We start from the raw sequence: 19,163 nt of genomic DNA, 5'->3' as shown, positions 1-19,163 counted from the left end.
ACTTCATAGATGCCGTTATATGACACGTGTCCCTAGTCCCTCGTGGACGATCTGTCCATGGAGCGATATGGAGCACCTGTGAACATGTTCTGGGAGCTGCAGATGTTGTTAAGCCTTGGAAACGTTTTTCCTCTTCTCCATCTATTGTTCTAGACAAGGACACTCCTTGCTGTCACCTACTGTAGAAGCCCTACTCAATCTCCAATATGGGCCCCTTACGGCACCAGAAACTGATTTGGTTGGTTGGTCACACCGCAGCAGACAAAAGATTTTGGCATGACTTGGCAAGCCTCCCCCCCTGACTTCACTGGATTCTGTGCTACACTGGCGTGAGATCTATGGAGCTCCTTAGTGCTCACATCCACAGAGAAAGGAATGAGTGGTCAGGCTTGAAGCCCAGCTACCGATGCAGTCCTGTCCTCAGTGCTCGGATGACAGTGGGTGAGAAAATGAAACGTTCATCAAAACAGTTCACAAAAAGGATTGTTTATGTAGATCAGTGGAAACAAAATAAAAAAAATAAAATGGGACTGAACAGACTGTGCTTACAACACGAGACATTGTGACTGTCATCATTCTCCTCTGTCGAAGGAATAATTTCATCCCATTTTGTCTTTTTCCCCCCCCCAAAGAAAAAAAGGGAACCTACTTTAGAGATTCTATTTTACATTTAAACTTCAGTCACACCATTTGTTGAGATAACCTACCCTGAAGAACTGTCTATCCACTATCATGCTGCAGATTTCTTGCTAAAATTACCATTACATAAAAATTCATTAGAGTACTATTTAAAATGAATCCTACTGGAAAGCAATACAGAAAAGATTTACAGTCCTAAAATAAGTGATTTTGTGCATCCTAAAGAACTCCTTTAAATTCCATCCAATTTTAAATTCCTACAAAGAACTTTACAATACTTACTATTGCTCTATGGAGAACATTTCATATATTAGTCCTGCAGAAATCCTATTTTAACAAAAGTTGCTAGCATAAGGTGTTTTGTGGATTCTTCATGATCAGCTATTTTAAAATCAAGTCACACTGAAATGAAGGAAATGACTGTTTTCTTCTGCAATATGGGAGCCATCTGGCTGTCTATGGAGATTTACAATGCCGAAGGAAATATTGGTATTTTATATGCAATGCACAAAAAACTCCTAAGGCTCTCTTATATATTTTGAAGATATATGTGTAAGCATGAGCGTCTGGTCTGTATCACAAAAATGTTGTTTTTTTTTTTTAGTTCTGAGGTTCATTTAACATGGTGTAACCTTGTAAAGTATTACATGAAGTTCAGATACTTGGCTGAAATGTTGACTGATGAACAGTGATCTTTCATAGTCAAAGTCATTTTAAGAAAGTCATCAAGAACACATTTCGACCTGAAGACTAGGGTGGATTGAACTCAGGTCTTCAAGTGGCACATTTTTGGTTCACTTGAGGTCAGAATGACTAAAATGAACCAAATTAACTTCTTTCCCAGGGTGTTTGCTGCCAACCATATTTTAACTTACATTAGCTTCAACCAAAACTGTGAAACCCACATGTGCTAATCCTTACACTCGGTTAGAATTACTATTAACTATTTATAACCAGAAGTCTTGACTTAGCCACGTCCGCCACCATAAATGGTCATGCTAATATGAATACATTTCTCAGCAATGGCAATCTGACACAATATAAATTTCATAAAAAATGTATTGGCATAAAATACTATTTAAATGATATAATATAGCTATTACTGTAACAGTTATTATGACATACGGAATGGGCCTCATCATTCAGAATAATGTCAAGATACTGTATGAGCCCTGTCAATTCCACTGACAAGCATTTGTTGGGTCACTGTAACAGAGACAGGCATACTAAGACAATTTAGACAGATATACCTGTACAGTAAAGTGAGTCACTAGTGATTTCAGCACTCAACTGAAACAGTTCAATTGATGGTCCCCTTGTGAAACCTACAGTATTTTCAAGGACAGTATGCCTTCATGGGCTTTAAATGCCATTGGTCTGGCACATTTTATTATATCACAAAGAAGGTGACCTGAACTGGCCCCTTTTCTTTTCTTACGCTGTTGATGAACATTTTTGAAAATTCCTCTCATACTCTTGTAAGACCTCACAGTCGGTAGGGTGATGACCTTCAAAGGGAAGAAACTGTGTTTTGCAAGCTGATTAGAGACCAAGCCTATGGGACTAATAGGAATGGATTTAAGGCAGAGCAAAGCACAGCAACTGAAGGGCAAGAGTGCAAATGAAGACGTTTGGAGAGCACACATGGCTTTTCATTCTCAGAAGACCAGAAAAAACCCCCAAGGATTTTATTTTGTAACTTTCCAGGAAATATTTCAAGATAAAAGGCCGCCTGAGTATTATGCCCAATACAATGGTATTGGTCATAATAATGCAGTAGGAGAACAGGAGACTGAACATAAAAATAACTCACACTCCCCAGGTAAAGATGAAATACATTATGTAAAACTGCTTATAATATATCAATACTTCTACTTTTCATTGTTTTTCCATTTGAATTAGATCCATTTTATGAATTAAAATAACATAATTTTGGCAGAAAAATTAGCATGCAAACACAAAACCAACATATAGGGTAGCAAAGTACATTAATTGTTTCTTTTCAACAGGCAAAAAAATGATCAATATATAGTCACAGCAATAAAAATACAATTCCACTGTTCAGATCTCTATCTATTACTCCAGTGATATTATCAGCCATAATGAAAAATGCAAACCTTTTTCTAATGGAGTCTTCTTCAAAACAGTGATAGTAATATTTAAAATACACAGTAATTATATTTACATTATTTCTGTCATATTAAATATCATCACTGGATATAGCACAGAACATAATATAATTTAAGTTTAAATTTAGGATCCAAATTTGGCTGACTTTGGAATGGAAATTTCACTTTAGTAAGAACAGTAATGATGTTATAATTCTTTATGCTAAAAGCCCAAGTCAATTTCAGCTCCTTTTCCACTTATCAATGTGTTTCAATGGAACAGATTACAAAAAACCCAATACTCTACCCTTAATTGAGTTTTTAATAGCTCAGCCTTCTTGATATCTTAATGAAAGTGGCCTTCCCTATAAACTGTAACAACTTGATGACTTCAGTCACAAAGCAACAGGACAATATCAATTATAGCATTGCAACCAATTATTCTGATTATATTTTTCTTTCTTCAAATAATTTAGATAGGAAAATTAACTGTGACAAATGTCCTCACAGCTCAGTGTAATAGGGACAATGTAATAGATTGAGTTTCAGAGGTTTATTTTTTGCTGCAGAAGACTCCATCTCCACAAATATGTTATTGTATTAGCAACAATCAATATTCATGCTCAACATTTACAGTGCCTCCTGGAATCTAGTAATCGTGTCTCTTTATACAGCACTTAATTGGGACCAAAAAAAGTCTAAACAGAAATTAGTAGCTGCAACCATAAATTTTAAGCAAAATATTATATTTTGTGGATAATTCCACGGCTACATTTTGTCATATAAGAAAATATTTTGTTCAACCCTGTGATTTCAAGAGACCATATTGACTTTCTGCAAATGAAAACATTCAGTGAAAAACATTCACTTGAAATCAATTTCAGAATGCAAAAGTCAGTATTTGGTTGCATATCCATTTGAGGCAATACCTGCATGATGTCTGCAACCCACTGAGCTCACTAAACACTTTGTGTCATCATTTCAGAAAATGTGCTGCAGCCACTTTTTAAGTTCTTGCCTGTTCTTTGATTTCTTTTCTTCAGCATGCAAAACGCATGAGACTTATTCAGAGCTGTCATGTCTTTCTGTTATCAGTCTAGATGTTTCATTGACCAACCCAGTTGTGGCTGATTACTGATTACACTGATTTTATTTCTCATCACAATATTCCAGATTGTTAATTTTGGTATGCCTGAGTTCTGTGTTGTGCCTTTGCTTCACTTTGAGCTACAAAATCGAAAGCTTTTCTTTAATAGAAACTTCTTTGGTTTTCATTTTGATCACCTCCAGCCTCCAACCAGAAGCTGTCAGAGAAAGACAGCTTGATGGAATGTTCACAGCTCTTTTATGAGCATCTGATTAATTACCCAAACAACAACAAACACTTGACCAACAAGAAACATTTGTCAACTGTTTGTTCTGATACTTTTGCTCCTTCAATTTAATTCAGAGAACTAAACTGGGTCTAATACTAATAGAACTGAGGCATTAAGTAGATATTATGAGCCATGTTTTTTTAATGAGAAAAAAAACGTTATTATGTTGGTAGATTTAATAGTAGAAATCTTACTTTAGACTTCACTGTTCCAGTACTTTTGGTGGGCAGGGAACTGTATATCTATTTGTTCCTTCCCTTGCTGCTTCATACTGAAATAACTAATTTTCTTGTGGGTGATTCTTTAGTTACTCATATAAAACTGTGTTTGTACATATATAAAATGCCTCAAAGTTAAATTAGTCATTTGAAATTCACAGAAATATAAACATTTTAAAAAGTATAACTCCATGAGATAAATGCTCTTGCATGTAAATTAAGACAGTGGTTCTCAAACATTTTAGACCAAGTACCACCCCTGATCAAACCAAAGCATCCACGTACCTCCTACAAGTCATCTTCTCATAGGAACCCCAGAAAATCTCATTGACACACATACAGTATAATAAAAATAGCACTTTGGCTCATTCCGCCTTGTAGCCGTTTTACGACGCTTGCTAATACCAGCAGTGCTCTCTGTTTAAGGTTCAGCAGCAAAGCTAGTGTCGTTGGCCGACGTATAATCCTCCTTGTTCTCAACAGGTGTGCGTGATCTATCGGCGTCAGCGTCAGTTCCTTTCAGCCGTGACATAATACTTGATTTTTGCGAGGTATTCATTTTGGATCGCTTGTTCTGTGAGGGAATGTGGCGCTAAGCTGTGGCTCTGAAAGCGCGAGAGGTCTATGAACACTCGAGTATTCGCGCGCGCTGTATCGGTGTAACCAAGTATGTAGGCTGCGTATTTGACACACAATAAATAAAACTAATCAAATAAAAAACTATTTTTTATTTACAGTAATCTAACCCATCAAACTGACGCATTTACATCAATCTTCAAGTAGTAAATACACTATGGCTACAAAATTATGTCTCACTTTTAAGATTGACACATTTTAAATTGTAAATTGGAGCGTTGTCTACCAAAACCTAGAACTTGTTCTGTTCAGCTGTATGTGTTCATATCTTACAGGGACAAACTATTTTAAAGATAACATCAGATCTTTCCCAGCTTCCCTTTCACAAAGTGGTTTGATAGTACTCCTGAAACTTGTCATATGTAAAGAAACTGCTCCCTTGTGTCCAATTCACAATAAATGAGGGTGTTTCAGTCCTTTTAAGGTTTGTCAATTCGCTGGAATGTAGCAAGCTTTTTTTGCACTTCTATCTCACAACTAGGATTACAATTGATAGAAACAACACAGCAAAAAATGTTAAGAAGTTAAATGCCTTTACATGGATCTGGGAAGATTCAAGTCTGAGGTCATCTAAGTTCACAGATATAAAACACATGTTTTTAAAGTAGGTCAAATTGTTGGAACTATTTTCATGTTCACATGTAATCATTAATATTACTGAAATTAGCCTCCCTTTAAAGGCAGTAAAAGTTATTCCATATTGTATGTTTCTCAGAGGCCAGTTAGAGAGTTTGATATACTGTAGACCAAGGCTAACTGTGCCTTGTTTAGAGCTGTTGAAATGTGCTAGAACATAAAAATGTACCTACAGTATGTACATTAATGTATATATACAGTAGATAATATATATTGATAAAAGACAGTGTAACTTTAAATAAAAATAATAATCATATAGTCAAATATATTCTGCTTCAATACTCTATACTGTAGGTCTATGTCAAAATCCATCAAAATTGGATGAACAGTAAATTATCACAAAAATTTGTGTTTTTTGTCTTGGAAACATTTTGAAGCATCATTTGAAACTTTCTTTTTTTATCCAAAGTCCCAGGATGTTTTGTAGTTTTTCCTTCTTCAAGACTCTGACTATCAGCAGCAGACCTCTGCTGACTTTAACAACTGCCTTTTGGTGCTAACATATTTGCATATAGGTTAGATAATTAATTTCCTTACCTTCTTCTCTTTTGTTCTTGAAAAAGCCAAATTAATCACTGGGACCCTGTAGAATTCCAGGTCCACCCCCTCAAGCATGAAATTGCTTTTCTAACAGTGTGCTTATGAGTTAATAAAAATTGATTCCTTTCTTCCTACCTGCTCTTTGGAATGAATTGTGGGTAGGGACAGTATGACAGACAGGCAAGACTTGTGGCCTGGGGTGACACAGGTAACTCAAAAGACAAGAATAGAGTTGTTTTCAGTCTCTGAAAGCAATAAAACAGTAGCAAACCCCCCAAAAACAAGTATTTTTTTAAGTATCACATACACCTTGGTGCGTCAAGAAAGACTGTGTTAACACCTTTCTCTGTGTCTGTCTTGAGTTAATTTGCTGCCTATTCTTTCTATAGTGTTAACTTAAGGTGCCATAGTCTGCTAACTAGGTGACTATTTACATAGCAGTTTTGGAAATCTACCTTCAAACAGGAAATACACTTACATACGTGCCATGCATTTATTTAAAAGTGCCGTGCATTTCTTTAAAGACTGAGCTGAGCAGCTGACAGCTCACCGATAAATAAAATAAACAAAGACACAAAGCAATAAGTGACCTTCCAAAAGCAAAGCAGAACGCAAATCACCTTGGACTGACAGGACCAAGCAACCGGAACAAGCAGAGCAGGGTTGTGAAGGACTCAGGGAATTGTAGATCAGTTGTTGACGGTTATATATGAGAAGCATTAAAAGACAATGAAGTCGAACTCCCTGGGGTGCAGAATTGACATGCCAACTGCAGGCTGTGACTCCTTGTCACAGCCAATCTTTGCCCCTCTGAATGGCAACAAGGTCCCGGAACTACTGCCTGAAATAAATGCAATGAGAGAAAACAACAAACTAGCACAGCCTCTCTCCAGCTAAAAGCATAGAATTAAGCAAACTCCGCTTTTATGAAGTATTTGTGTATCATTGGTTATATACAGGGAGTGGAAAAAAATTATGGAAACGCCTTACAAAAAAGGACACCTATTTTGAAGTAACTAAATCACAATTAAAAAGGATTCAACACGTGTCTCAAATTAATTTCAATACCGAGTGAAAAAACATCTTAAAATCAGCACTTAAAAATGCGAGTTTCTAAAGCAACATTTGAGATCTAACAGATATTGAAAGAGGTCAAACGGTTGATGCTCGAACTGCAGGTGCATCAGTCACAGTGCAAAATTATGGGATGTGTCAAGGGGAACGGTGTCAGAAATCATGATGGAATACACCGAACAGGGGAAACCTGCTTCAGTAAAGAGGAACAGTGGGCATGAATGATCCTGCCTGACAGGGATAGATGGACACTTAATGGGATAGTTGCTAAAAAACATAAAACAATAGACTCAAAAATTACTACAGAACTGAATCAACACGTCTGAGACCCATTCTCAATAAAAGATGTATGTCATTCACTTCACAAATCTGATGTTTATGGTGGGGCTGCCATTTAGAAACCACTTGTGACCAAGGCCAATACGCAGCAACACGTAACCTGGTGTAATGAACACAAAACCTGGACTTCTGAGCAACCAAAGAACGTAATGTGGTCATATAAGTTATCTTTTACTTTGTTTTTCATACATCTGAATGTTTTTTGTTCTGGAGAAGGCCAAATGAAGCCTTAAACCCACATTGCCATTCCTAACTGCTAAACCTGCTGGAGAATATGTTATGGCAAGGGCAACCATCTCATGGGAGTCATTTGATCTCATTATAACTCTGTATAGTAGAAGCCATTGTAGGCTGACAGGTGTACCCCATTGTACAGACATTGTTTCATCAAGATTTTCCCGTATTCCAAGATTATAACACCCTTATACTATACTGTACATACCACTGAACCAATTCAAGATGGTTTCAGTAACAACAGTATGAGGTCAAACACTTTCCAAGGCCTTCCCAATCACCAGATCTAAACTCCATTGAACTTTTAATGGGAAGTTCTGGAATGTAGAGAGCAGTGGATTTCCTTCGATTCTCAAAGAACTGGAGGCATTTCTTCTTGGAGAATGGTCCAATATGGTACTAAAACAGTTCAAAACTTATGTATCAGTATTCCAAGAAGGCAAATCAGTATTCAGAAGGCAAAGGGTAGGGCAACTCCTTAATAGTTAATATTCATATATTGCTTGATGTTTCCATTGTTTTATTCACTCTCTATATTATATGTGTATGTAGTTCAGGTGGGTAGCTGCGACACCTGAAGAAGGTGTGACACCTGAAGAAGGCTCCACGGCCGAAACGTTGTGTTCTCTTTCTTCTTTTTTTCAGCATGGAATAAACCTATTACTTGTTCCTTATATGTGTATTATGGGTATGAATAGTAATTAGTTGTATGTCCAATCACAATGTCTTACAATTCATCCTGAGAAAGCATCTGATGAAAATACGAGAGAAGCAAAAGAAACTGGAAAAATGGAACTCTTCTCCTCTGATAATAAATGATGATAAATGATAAAAGAAGTAATATTCTTCACATGGGCGAAATGCAATAATCAGGACCCCATTCCTAGTGAAACATGCAAAGACCTATTGATCTTTTTGTTATTTTTTTCAAAATGTCCTTTTGAAAAAAGTGGACTTTGCCACATCTGAAGAGAAGACAAAATATGGTAGTGTTTTCTGTGCTGTCCCGTTCCCTACCATGAGGAACTCTCTTCACCCCTTGCAAAGCTGCCTTCTGCACTACAGCACTTAATGTAAAGTAAATCACATCACTGCTTCATTTTGGCAGTTAAGGACAGGAGAGTTAAAAATATCTCACAAAAACCCTAAACTGTAAAGGAACAGAATGTATGAGTGACAGTAGGGGTGGCAAGCCTTAGGCCTGCACACCCAGCTTTTACCCTTCTGCAAACTGTCAACTGTGCCCTTCATTCCAGACCAGCTGCCATAAAATATTTAAACAACAGGCATGCACTGTGTAATTTACAGCTGTTGATTTACTCTGCAAACAGCTGGAAGCCTGATGCATTGCTCATCTTCAAGCAATAAAATTCCTCATCTAGTAAGTTATTTGCTGGGGTGTCAGAGGAACTATAAAAACGTCTGCATTCCCTCTCAGAGCAAATTCTGACCAAACTTGAATTGCCCATCAAAATGCAGCTCCAGTTCAGTTTTGTTAGAATTTAATTAAACATGACTTTTGCAAGTGGAATTTTTTTTTTTTTGGCCCTTTCTCTTTAAGCTTTCGGTAAACACAAACAATAACTACCTGCTTCTTTAGGCATTCTTAGAAAACTGAAAAACATCAACAGAAATTCTGTGGCTGATTCTTAATTTCGTACAGGGATTTTAAGCTTTCCAATCAGAAAAAGATACAAGTACATTTTATTTATACTGCATATTTTCTTTTATTCGGGTAATTATAAAAAATGTACAAGGTTATAAAACCCCAGTAGGATGAAAATAAAGATGCAATTCAATTATAGGCTTCCCTGGGAAATCATCAGAACAAATGAATAAACAGACAAGAAACATTTGGGAAATTACAATAAATGTCAAGAAGAAAGTGTGAATGCAGTAATACTCGCCTTGATGCAATTAATTCACCAAAAACAAAGATAATCCAATCCCAATAAACAGGCCAATAAATTTGTTAGTGATTATACAAAACTTCCCCCAATACTTTTCCCCAGGACTGCAAGTAATTGAACTGGGAGACTGAAATTTCTGAACAATAAAAATTCAATACATTATTTATTTTATTGTACTTATTTATTTTTCCACTAAACAATAAGGTGACTCACAATGCATAATAAATACATCTGCTACCAGCACTCTGCTGGCAAAGGTGACCAGCAAACATTTTAATGGTTTCCTCAACATCCTCTTTAATCCAAACAGAATACTTTGACTGTCATACACCGGGGGTTACCAGTCCTGGCCTTGGAGACTCAGGTGCCTGCAGGTGCTCATTCCAGCTGAATTCTTTCCTCATTTGAACTCTTAACTGGATTACCATGTTGAGACAGCATTGTGGAGTATTGGTTAATGCTCTGGTCTTGTAGTGGAAGGTTGTGGGGTCAAACACCAGGTGAGGCCATTGCTGTTGAGTCTTGAGCAGGAGAGTTCACCTTACTGCATGTTTAGTTTGATCCAGGAAAATGCTGAGCTGTATAAATGGGTATAGTTCTAAATCACTTTTCATAAAGGTGTTGGTTAAATAACTGAAGCAACCATGAACATGTGTAGGAACAGAAAACAATTCAAAAGATAAAATTAAATCTTAGGTATTAATTCAGACCTAGGTCTTCAGGCTGTGAGTGCAGCTGGATCTAAAAACAGGCAGGTACCCAGAACCAGAGATGGGAGCCCCTGCTTTAAATGACAGGGACAATGACTTCCCATTGCTAGAAGATACACAACCAAAAAGTCAATTTTCATCTAGTAATTTTTCTTTGTGAACACCATCTCAACAAAGCCAGATGTTTTGTGCAGGGCATGTACACAGCAGTGTCCTTAAAATGGGTTAGCACAATTCTGACTGAAGAATTCTTCTAATCCATTCTCAAATGTACAACTTTTTTTAAGTTTAGAAACTTTTCTCTTATGATCACCTTATGTGGTGTGATCACACTTACGAAACCAAACATATTTTTTCCCAAAATTTAAATTTATTTGAGTAAACAGTTAACTTTATTATGATAGAGTGCCAAAATATAAAATGGTTATTCAGATAATTATGTAATGCTATTTTGCAAAAGGTTGACCATGGGTTCTTCAGTGGGTGTTGAGAAACAACAATTAACTGTTTACCACAGGTTACAAATTTGAAAAGAACAGAAAACAAACTAAACATGCTATAATATATAAAAGTTTCTGTTTGACCCATAATATGTTGTGATTTCTCAGTGCTCTTGCTTGTGCATTATGTGTTTTAAACCAGTCATGAAATATGCAAAATAATTGACCAAATAAAAAAAGTTTGTTATCTGTACCTTCAAATGAGAATGGATTTTAGAGCACAACATCAAAACAAATAACAAGTTGTTTTGCTTTGTACCATATGATTTATACATGATACAACAGGGTTAAGTTAAAGTTGCCAGCTACAGATTGTGAGATTTATTTCTTCCACATTTGGCAGGAATTTCAGACAAAACATTTGCAAGATGTAATAAGGCCACCAGCTTGACCTACATTTTTCTGCTTAGTGATTTCCAGGTCGTTTCCAAAAAATAAAGTGCTGTCTTAGGCTTTTAAGTTAGATACAAAAAACATGCCATGTCAGCACACTAATACAAATTATCCTGTATTTTTCTGACATGGCTAAAAAGTGTCATGAAAGTGGATCATGGACAGTATTTGGTTATCAATCAATTCCATAACATAGAAGGAGACTGTCTGGTCCAGGGAAGGTTGGTGACCATGTTATCAGATATAAAAAATGAGGTACATTAAACATTTCTTCCCTTTATCCACTTTCTAACTTTTTAATCCAAAATCCAATAGTCACAAGGGAGACAGAGCCTATACTAGCAAGTGACAGGTGCAAGGCAGGGTACGCCCTGGATGGGATACCAATCCATCACAGTGCACACACTCCCATTACTCTGGAGTGGAAAACATGGCCAGTTTTCCCAAGATGTCAACTAATCTCCTAGTATGTCTTTGGACTGTGGGAGGAAACCAGCATGAGCACAGGGAGGATATACAGTACATACTCCCTGCAGACAGCACCCCAGGTCTGGAATCAAACCCAGAGCCTCAGCACTGCATGGTTGGGGCCGCAATGCTAACCACCAGATCACTGTGCCACCCACTATTTCATGACTGTCACATTTATTATTTTCAATTTGACAATTGTATCAGATGCAGACGATTATAACAAAGCACTCCCCAACATCAAACAGTTTGTAGTTTTTGCACATCAAAATACTGCAACATTCCAGGCAGAAGACACGTCAAGTATTTCTGTTCTTCTTGTTGACAACCACTAATACACAGATGTATTAAAACATTTGTTTGCTCCTTAATTCATCACATGCAAAAAAAAAACACGTTTTCCATTTCAATTTGGGCCATTTTGAGTCTTCCTCAAAGCCACACATAAACTCTGGATTACAGCAAAGGCAATAGAGTTTTCATGTCTCATTTTAAGACATAAATCCAGGAAGGGTTTACAATCTCTTCTATGTTCTGTTCTCCTGTTCACACCATTAACTTGAGCTTTTCCCCCTTCAGTCTACGCAATCTCCTAGTCACGTTAAACATACAAATCTCCAAGAAGCCTCTTAAAATAATGTTTTCAAGGAACTGGGAAATATTTTTGGCCAATCCATCATAAAAGATCTGGTTGATGGAATTTTGGGGGTTATGTTAGAATAATCCTTTCCATTAATGTTACAATATAGACTCAATTTGGCAAAGCTAAAAATATTGTATGAAATTTTTCCTGCTTATAACTGATTCAGTGAATATGAACTCACATTTGCCATAAAAAATAAAAACTATATATTAAGAATTAATTTGGAAATTAATTAAATACAAAGAGTAATTTTAAACAGATCTTATAAGGTATTATTTATTGTTACAGTGCTAATTGCCTGAATTAACTCATTGAAATGTCAGTTCACCTGTCTAATGTGCACCCCCGAGGATGTTTTCAAGTGTATGTTTTCCAGAAAGATCTGTGTTTAAATCTTCAAGTCAGCACAAATAAAAGACCCCATACATCACCCACTAGATTGGTAATTTATTTCTCATATTTGCTTTTCAGCCCACTAAACTGTAAAACTAGGTTATGAGGAAGAACTACAGAAAATGAGATTTAAAACACCAACCAGGATAAACACTTTCTCTAAAAACGATCTACATAAAATAATTTTGCATGCTTTCTATTATGTGAGTAAATTTGATATCATAGATACATTTCTTTTAGTATATTAATCTGTTATGCTCCACTTTACATCAGAATGGTGTAGCAAGCAGCACCTGGTTTAAAGTACTGTATCTAGTTAGATCATGAAATGCTCTGACTGATAGTTTGGTGTGATTAAAGAGTCAAGACTTCGTGGCTGTTTCCATTATGGGTACCTGGGGGGCTAGGCATTACCAGCAAGGAGGCATGATAACACATAAAGAAGTACTGGAACATACGCAGTTTTATTCCATTTACAAATGTCTTTTGAAGATCAGGTTTAGCATTTCCAATAGGAGCCATCAGCTTCAATACATTTTTGATAAGGGCAGACTGCACTCAAGGTCACTCGAGAACACCTGTGAAGGATTCTTTTGTCATTGTGGTAACCTTTTATTATATGAAATGCAGTTCCCAGAGGCCAGATTACATCCATACATTTTGCACAGACAAATCCAGTGTAGTGTCTTTCAAAAGATACAGTAAAGATGTTTTGTTTTGTTTTTGCTTTTCCATCCCTTCTGATGAATAAGAACCCTCCCAATGTTTGGAGGAGGAATGAAAGTGAGACATTGTGACAGTAAAACCGACAAACTGAAGTTTCATCTTGTTGCTGGCATCATTAAAAAGGCTAAGTATTTTCAGCTACACATAGAATACACTTTTTTAACCAGGTTGTTTCTTAAGATGCGCTAGAACATTGACAAAACAATGTAATAACATATAGTATATAGTTCTACATCTTACCAATATTCACTGTGTATAACAAAATCATGTAAAATTTATTTTTATTTCTGTTTTGTGTTTTTTATTAGAATGTTAAACACATCTTAAGTGTGCACTCAAATATTTGTGCGAATGCATTAAAGGGCAAACAGCCACATCTCCATGCAGTCTGAATAATCGACTGGGTCTGTCTGTACCTGATATGGATTATTAACAGTCCTCCCTGCTGCTCATTAGCGAAGTATTCATCTGCTCTTGTTTACAAGTCCTGACAGAGCCCTTACTCAGGGGTCTGTCATTCGGTTTTCCATTGTCTCAGCCATGTTCTTGCCTGCTAGTGATTTCTCCCTGTCTTTGAAACAAGTAAAGGTTTATTCCATGCTGAAAAGAGATGAAAGGAAACACAACATTTCAGCTGTGGAGCCTTCTTCGGATGTGAGAAAGACAGGGCAGACAGCAAAGATTATATAGCATAGGAGAACAAAAGCTGGGAGAGTGGAGGAGGTGGGAGCAGGGGAAAAGACAATGAATGAACAGAGGGGATTAGAAAAAAACAAGTCTATCATTGAGAGAAGGGGGAAGGTGTGAACCAAGTTTCAGGATAATTTCAATATCTGCTGTCTTTCTGAGTTGAGAAGGCAGACGGAGAGATCAGTGTGATCATGGCCATCAGAGGTGAAATGAGAAACAATGAGTTTGGAGAAACCTTTAATCTTCACAGCCATAACATATTCTATGAAGCAGGTCTCAGAGTTTTCTTCCTGTTTCCCGAATACAGATGGCTGGGCATTTTCTGCAAGAGATACAGTAAATGAGGTTGCTGGAGGTACAAGAGGTCGCCTAGGTGATCCAGAATTGTCCTGAGGGGCCGTGAATGAGTGTGGTGTTAGATACAGTATGTACCTGCAGGTGATGCAGCGAGCTCTGTTGATGGGGGTAGTGCCTGGTGTGGATGCCTGCAGAGGGAGGTCAAGGGAGGTGTGAACAAGAAGGTTATGCAGATTAAAACAGCCCTCTATGTCTTTGCTTGCTTTTTACCTCACTTGCTACAGTACGTTCAGTACCAACCTCGGCTAAGTTTTCCCGACTGCGTTTCCAGATTCCCCTGGCTTGTTTCCATTACATGCACGATATGAGATGCTAAGATACTATGCCTTAGACCTCCGATACAGTATGCTTTTTTATGTCTGTAATGTGCTCAGCACAGGAATTATTTAACAGAAATGAAATTGAGTATTTAGTGGAATTTAACACAGTTTTAATTACCTTTATCACTTAATTATCACTTAAATAATTTTTCATTATCATTAGTTTACTAACATAAGTATAGAGCACCACTTTGGCACACCACTGTGAATAAAAATCTGTGCTTAAAACATAACTAGAGGGCATTTGTTTAGCATTATCAAAGGAAACTGATTATTCAATTTATGACATGGTTACATGCAATTGATACAAGCACAAATTAATCTGACCAACCTTCAAACACAGAAAACTGGCATAAACAATGTAAGTGGATTTCTGTGCCAATTTCCTTCTAAAAAGGAGTCAGTTTGTTCAGAATTAATCACAGAAAAATGTCTATGCACATTAGAAATTGTAGAGCTGAGAAAATTGCATGCCATCAGTCTACTGAAGGGTCAGACAATGTTCAGTAATAATTAAATAACATGTATTTGAAGAAAAGCTTATGCCTTCTTTCTTGCAATTTACACAGTGAGATTGCTAATAAGAAGGTCCAAATACACTACAGCATCTACAGCAAATGTTACCACCCCATTCTGTGCTCATTTTTCAAGTGAAGAAGTTTAATATGGTCTTCGTGACCCAATGAACCAGAGAGACCACCAAAACAACAAACAAGGAAATAAATTAATGAGCATTTCAGAAGGGCTTCACTTCAGTTATCCCTCTCATTTTTCTTTGATATCTTATTGGCTTTTGTGTAATTCATTATAAAAATAAAGAGATAACATATCAAGCCCGCAAAAACAAAACATGTAGCAGTAATAACTAATGAATTATTGCAAGATGGAAAAGAATAAGGTAAAAATTTATTGCAGATAGATATGATTTATTCTATTACACTGCGTTTCTTGAAATTGTGAAATATGCATTGTACAAGGAACATGTCTTTACCGTCACTATTGAAAGATAATTTCCCATTTACATTTTTATAGAGCAACCGAATTGCTTTCTGTTTTTTAACCAATCCATGACTTTTTTGTGAAAATTAGGCCTTCATCTGTTACACCAACAACAAATATCCACTGTGGTATATTTTCAGTTTTGTTAAGCTAACAAATAAAAGAGTTAAAATTGTTCGTTTTCAGGGCAGTCCAATGATAGGGTATCAGGAGTTTCAGGTGGTGTATAATGGATTGAAATTCTCAGAACACCAAGAATAATCAATAGGTAATCAAATTCACACCCCAGAGTCCTGTTTAAACAGACATCTTAGAATTTACTGACATGACATGGAACTGTTATGATTTTAGTAAAAATATGTAATGACAGAAGTGTAAATGTATCTCAATCCTTGGAGTGTTTGCTAAGCATTAACTGATGTCTGTAGAAAATAGAAAATGATCTATGATCCAGAAGAATGGCTAGATAGCACACAATAGTGTAAATTGTGTCCAATTACAGTTATTTATCAGCAACTGAACATTAACAACCCCACATCAGAAAGTGATTCATCTCTGTGAACATTAACTTTTTGATAATTTTAGACCTACTACATTCATGTACGTTCCATTCGCAGCTTAGAAGCTCTTAAGTCAAGTTTTTATTTTATTTGTCTGCTTTAGCACTTCATTGAATAAGAGTAATTAAAAATGAATGCTCTGGTTTTATTTCCTTTTCTGTTATAGTTAATGCTCTGGCATTTTTAGCTGCCACTGCAATACTTTTTCTCTCTTTTAGCAATTACAATATCTCTTTTTCAGTTGTGCCTGTAGCTCAATAAAACCTTGCTGATTTTGAATTTTGATGTGTAGAGTACTTTCTTGTACTTGTATTTTTTCCATTAAACCAATTATGACATTTTCTTACACTTCTAATTTAGGATTAATTTATTTTGAACTTTAAATTATATTTAAGTATAAACATCCTTTCCCCTTTTAACTGCATCCATGGTTCTCTTTCACTGTTCACATCATGTGCTTCATTCTTTCATAGCCTGTTTTTCTAGAATTGTAAATACTTACTTTAGACTCAGTACATTTAAAATATATAATAGAATTCGAATGTACATTAAAGTTTACCATATGATTGTCACAAGCCGGCCTCATCCTTACAATGAGATTGGTGCTCTTTAAACCAGTCAAATTATTACAAATAATCTTTAAGTACAGTATGTAGAATGGGTCTCTAAATCACATTGATTAGGATATGTTTGAACTATTAAAGTGCCAGCAGCCATATCACCCTGCAACTCACGACTGGCAACCCACTGAAGCTCAGCAGGTGTGAGCCTGGTCAGTACCTGGATGGGAGACCTCCTGGGAAAAAAGGTTGCTGCTGGAAGAGGTGTTAGTGGGGCCCGAAGGGGGCACTCACCCTGTGGTCCATGTGGGTTCTAATGCCCCAGTATAGTGACGGGGACACTATACTGTAAACAGGCACCGTCCTTCGGATGAGACGTAAAACCTTAAACCTTAAACCTCAAAGCTCTGTGGTCATTACAAATCCCAGGACGTTTCTCGAAAAGAGTAGGGGTGTAACCCTGGTGTCCTGGCCACATTTCCCATTGGCACTTACCAATCACGGCCTCCCAATAATCCCCGACTATGAATTGGCTTAATTACTCTGTTTCCTTCCCACTGAAAGCTGATGTGTGGTGAGCGTTCTGGCGTACTATGCCTGCCGTCGCATCATCCAGGTGGATGCTGCACATTGGTGGTGGTGGAGGGGAGTCCCCATTACCTGCAAAGCGCTTTGAGTGGAGTGGCCAGAAAAGCGCTATATAAGTGTAAGCAATTATTATTATTATTATTATTATTATTATAATCGCACAATCACATCTAATCCTTTTATTCCATTATGGTTATTACAAGGTCAGTAAGACCATTTTATCAATTTCAGCTTTTGTATTCTCTCATCACATGATGCCATTGAATGGGTGGGAAGTTGAAGTTTCCCATTAACTTTACTTCACCTTTGCTACATATCTTCCAGACTTTATTGTGCAGTAGGCTGTTTGTGCCATTGTCTGAGCTAGGGTTTTTTGTTATTTTTTTATTTCTAGTTTAATCCAAATAGATTAAAAGGTTATACCCCATTTTTCCTGGATCCTTAGCATGCAGAATATATTTGATGTACAAGTATCATTCCACTATCTTCTATCTAGGATGATTTTTTTAACCATCATTTAATGTTATATTCATCCCTATTGTTGTCCTTTAGCTGAGTTTTAATTATTCCTGTAATATCTTGGTGACCTGTCAATATAGTAACCTTGACTTCTTACATTTTACTCTTTATATAGGCTTCAAAATAGGCTTATGTGATGTGTTTCATGTTTGTTTTTAGTGTTGCCCTGGGCTTTCCCTATCTCACTAGGTTTGTGTCTTGTAAGCTCTTTGTTCCTCAACTGAACATGCCTTTCATCCCACTTACATAGGTTCTAGATGGATCCCCAATGCATAATCCACCTAAACTCTTCAATTCTGCGCTAATCTCCAGATTTCTTCTTCTGTGGGCTGTTATTATTTTATTAAATATTGTTTTTTTTATTAATGAACTAACACAATGTGATTAATTAATTCATTAACACAATGTAAAAGAATACGGCTCATAATTTTTTAAATTATAGAACATACTAGGGTTGGGGTTACATGGTGACATTGTGGTGAGCTCTTCAGCCTCACAGCCTTCCCGTTCAGGATGGAGGCACCTTCTATGTTCTCCCTGTTGGGGTTTTCTCTCAGTTTCCTCCCGTCTCCCAATGGCATGGATAATTGTGTGCATGTGAGTAATCCGTGTGATGTACAGGAGTCCTCTCTGGCTTGTAGCCTTGAATTGTGGCCTATGCTTACGGATTACTGTGACCATTACAAAGAATAAATAGCTTTCTAATAATTGAAGAATGGAAATAATGTACTAAACTGTAAATTTTCTATTGATATCAGCAATTCACTACAAAAGCATATTATGTACCTTTGAGCACCACAATGATACACCAGTATAAATTGAAAATGCCTTATCACTTTTGCAGTTTTCCATTTTTATTACCCATTGATTGCCTGTATACATTTAATTTGTTTCATAAGTGTTCCACTAGGATGTTTTACAGACAGGATAATTCACCTCAATCCATTTTCCTGATGTCTATTTAAAATAAATCAGGGACAATAGGTGATCTGAAACAGTTTAATCGTTGCTCATGGAATTGTTAGTA

This window comes from Lepisosteus oculatus, chromosome 13 (assembly GCF_040954835.1).
Source record: "Lepisosteus oculatus isolate fLepOcu1 chromosome 13, fLepOcu1.hap2, whole genome shotgun sequence".
NCBI lineage: Eukaryota > Metazoa > Chordata > Actinopteri > Semionotiformes > Lepisosteidae > Lepisosteus > Lepisosteus oculatus.
The sequence above is the reverse complement of the archived record's forward strand: the minus strand, read 5'-3'. Positions refer to the sequence as shown.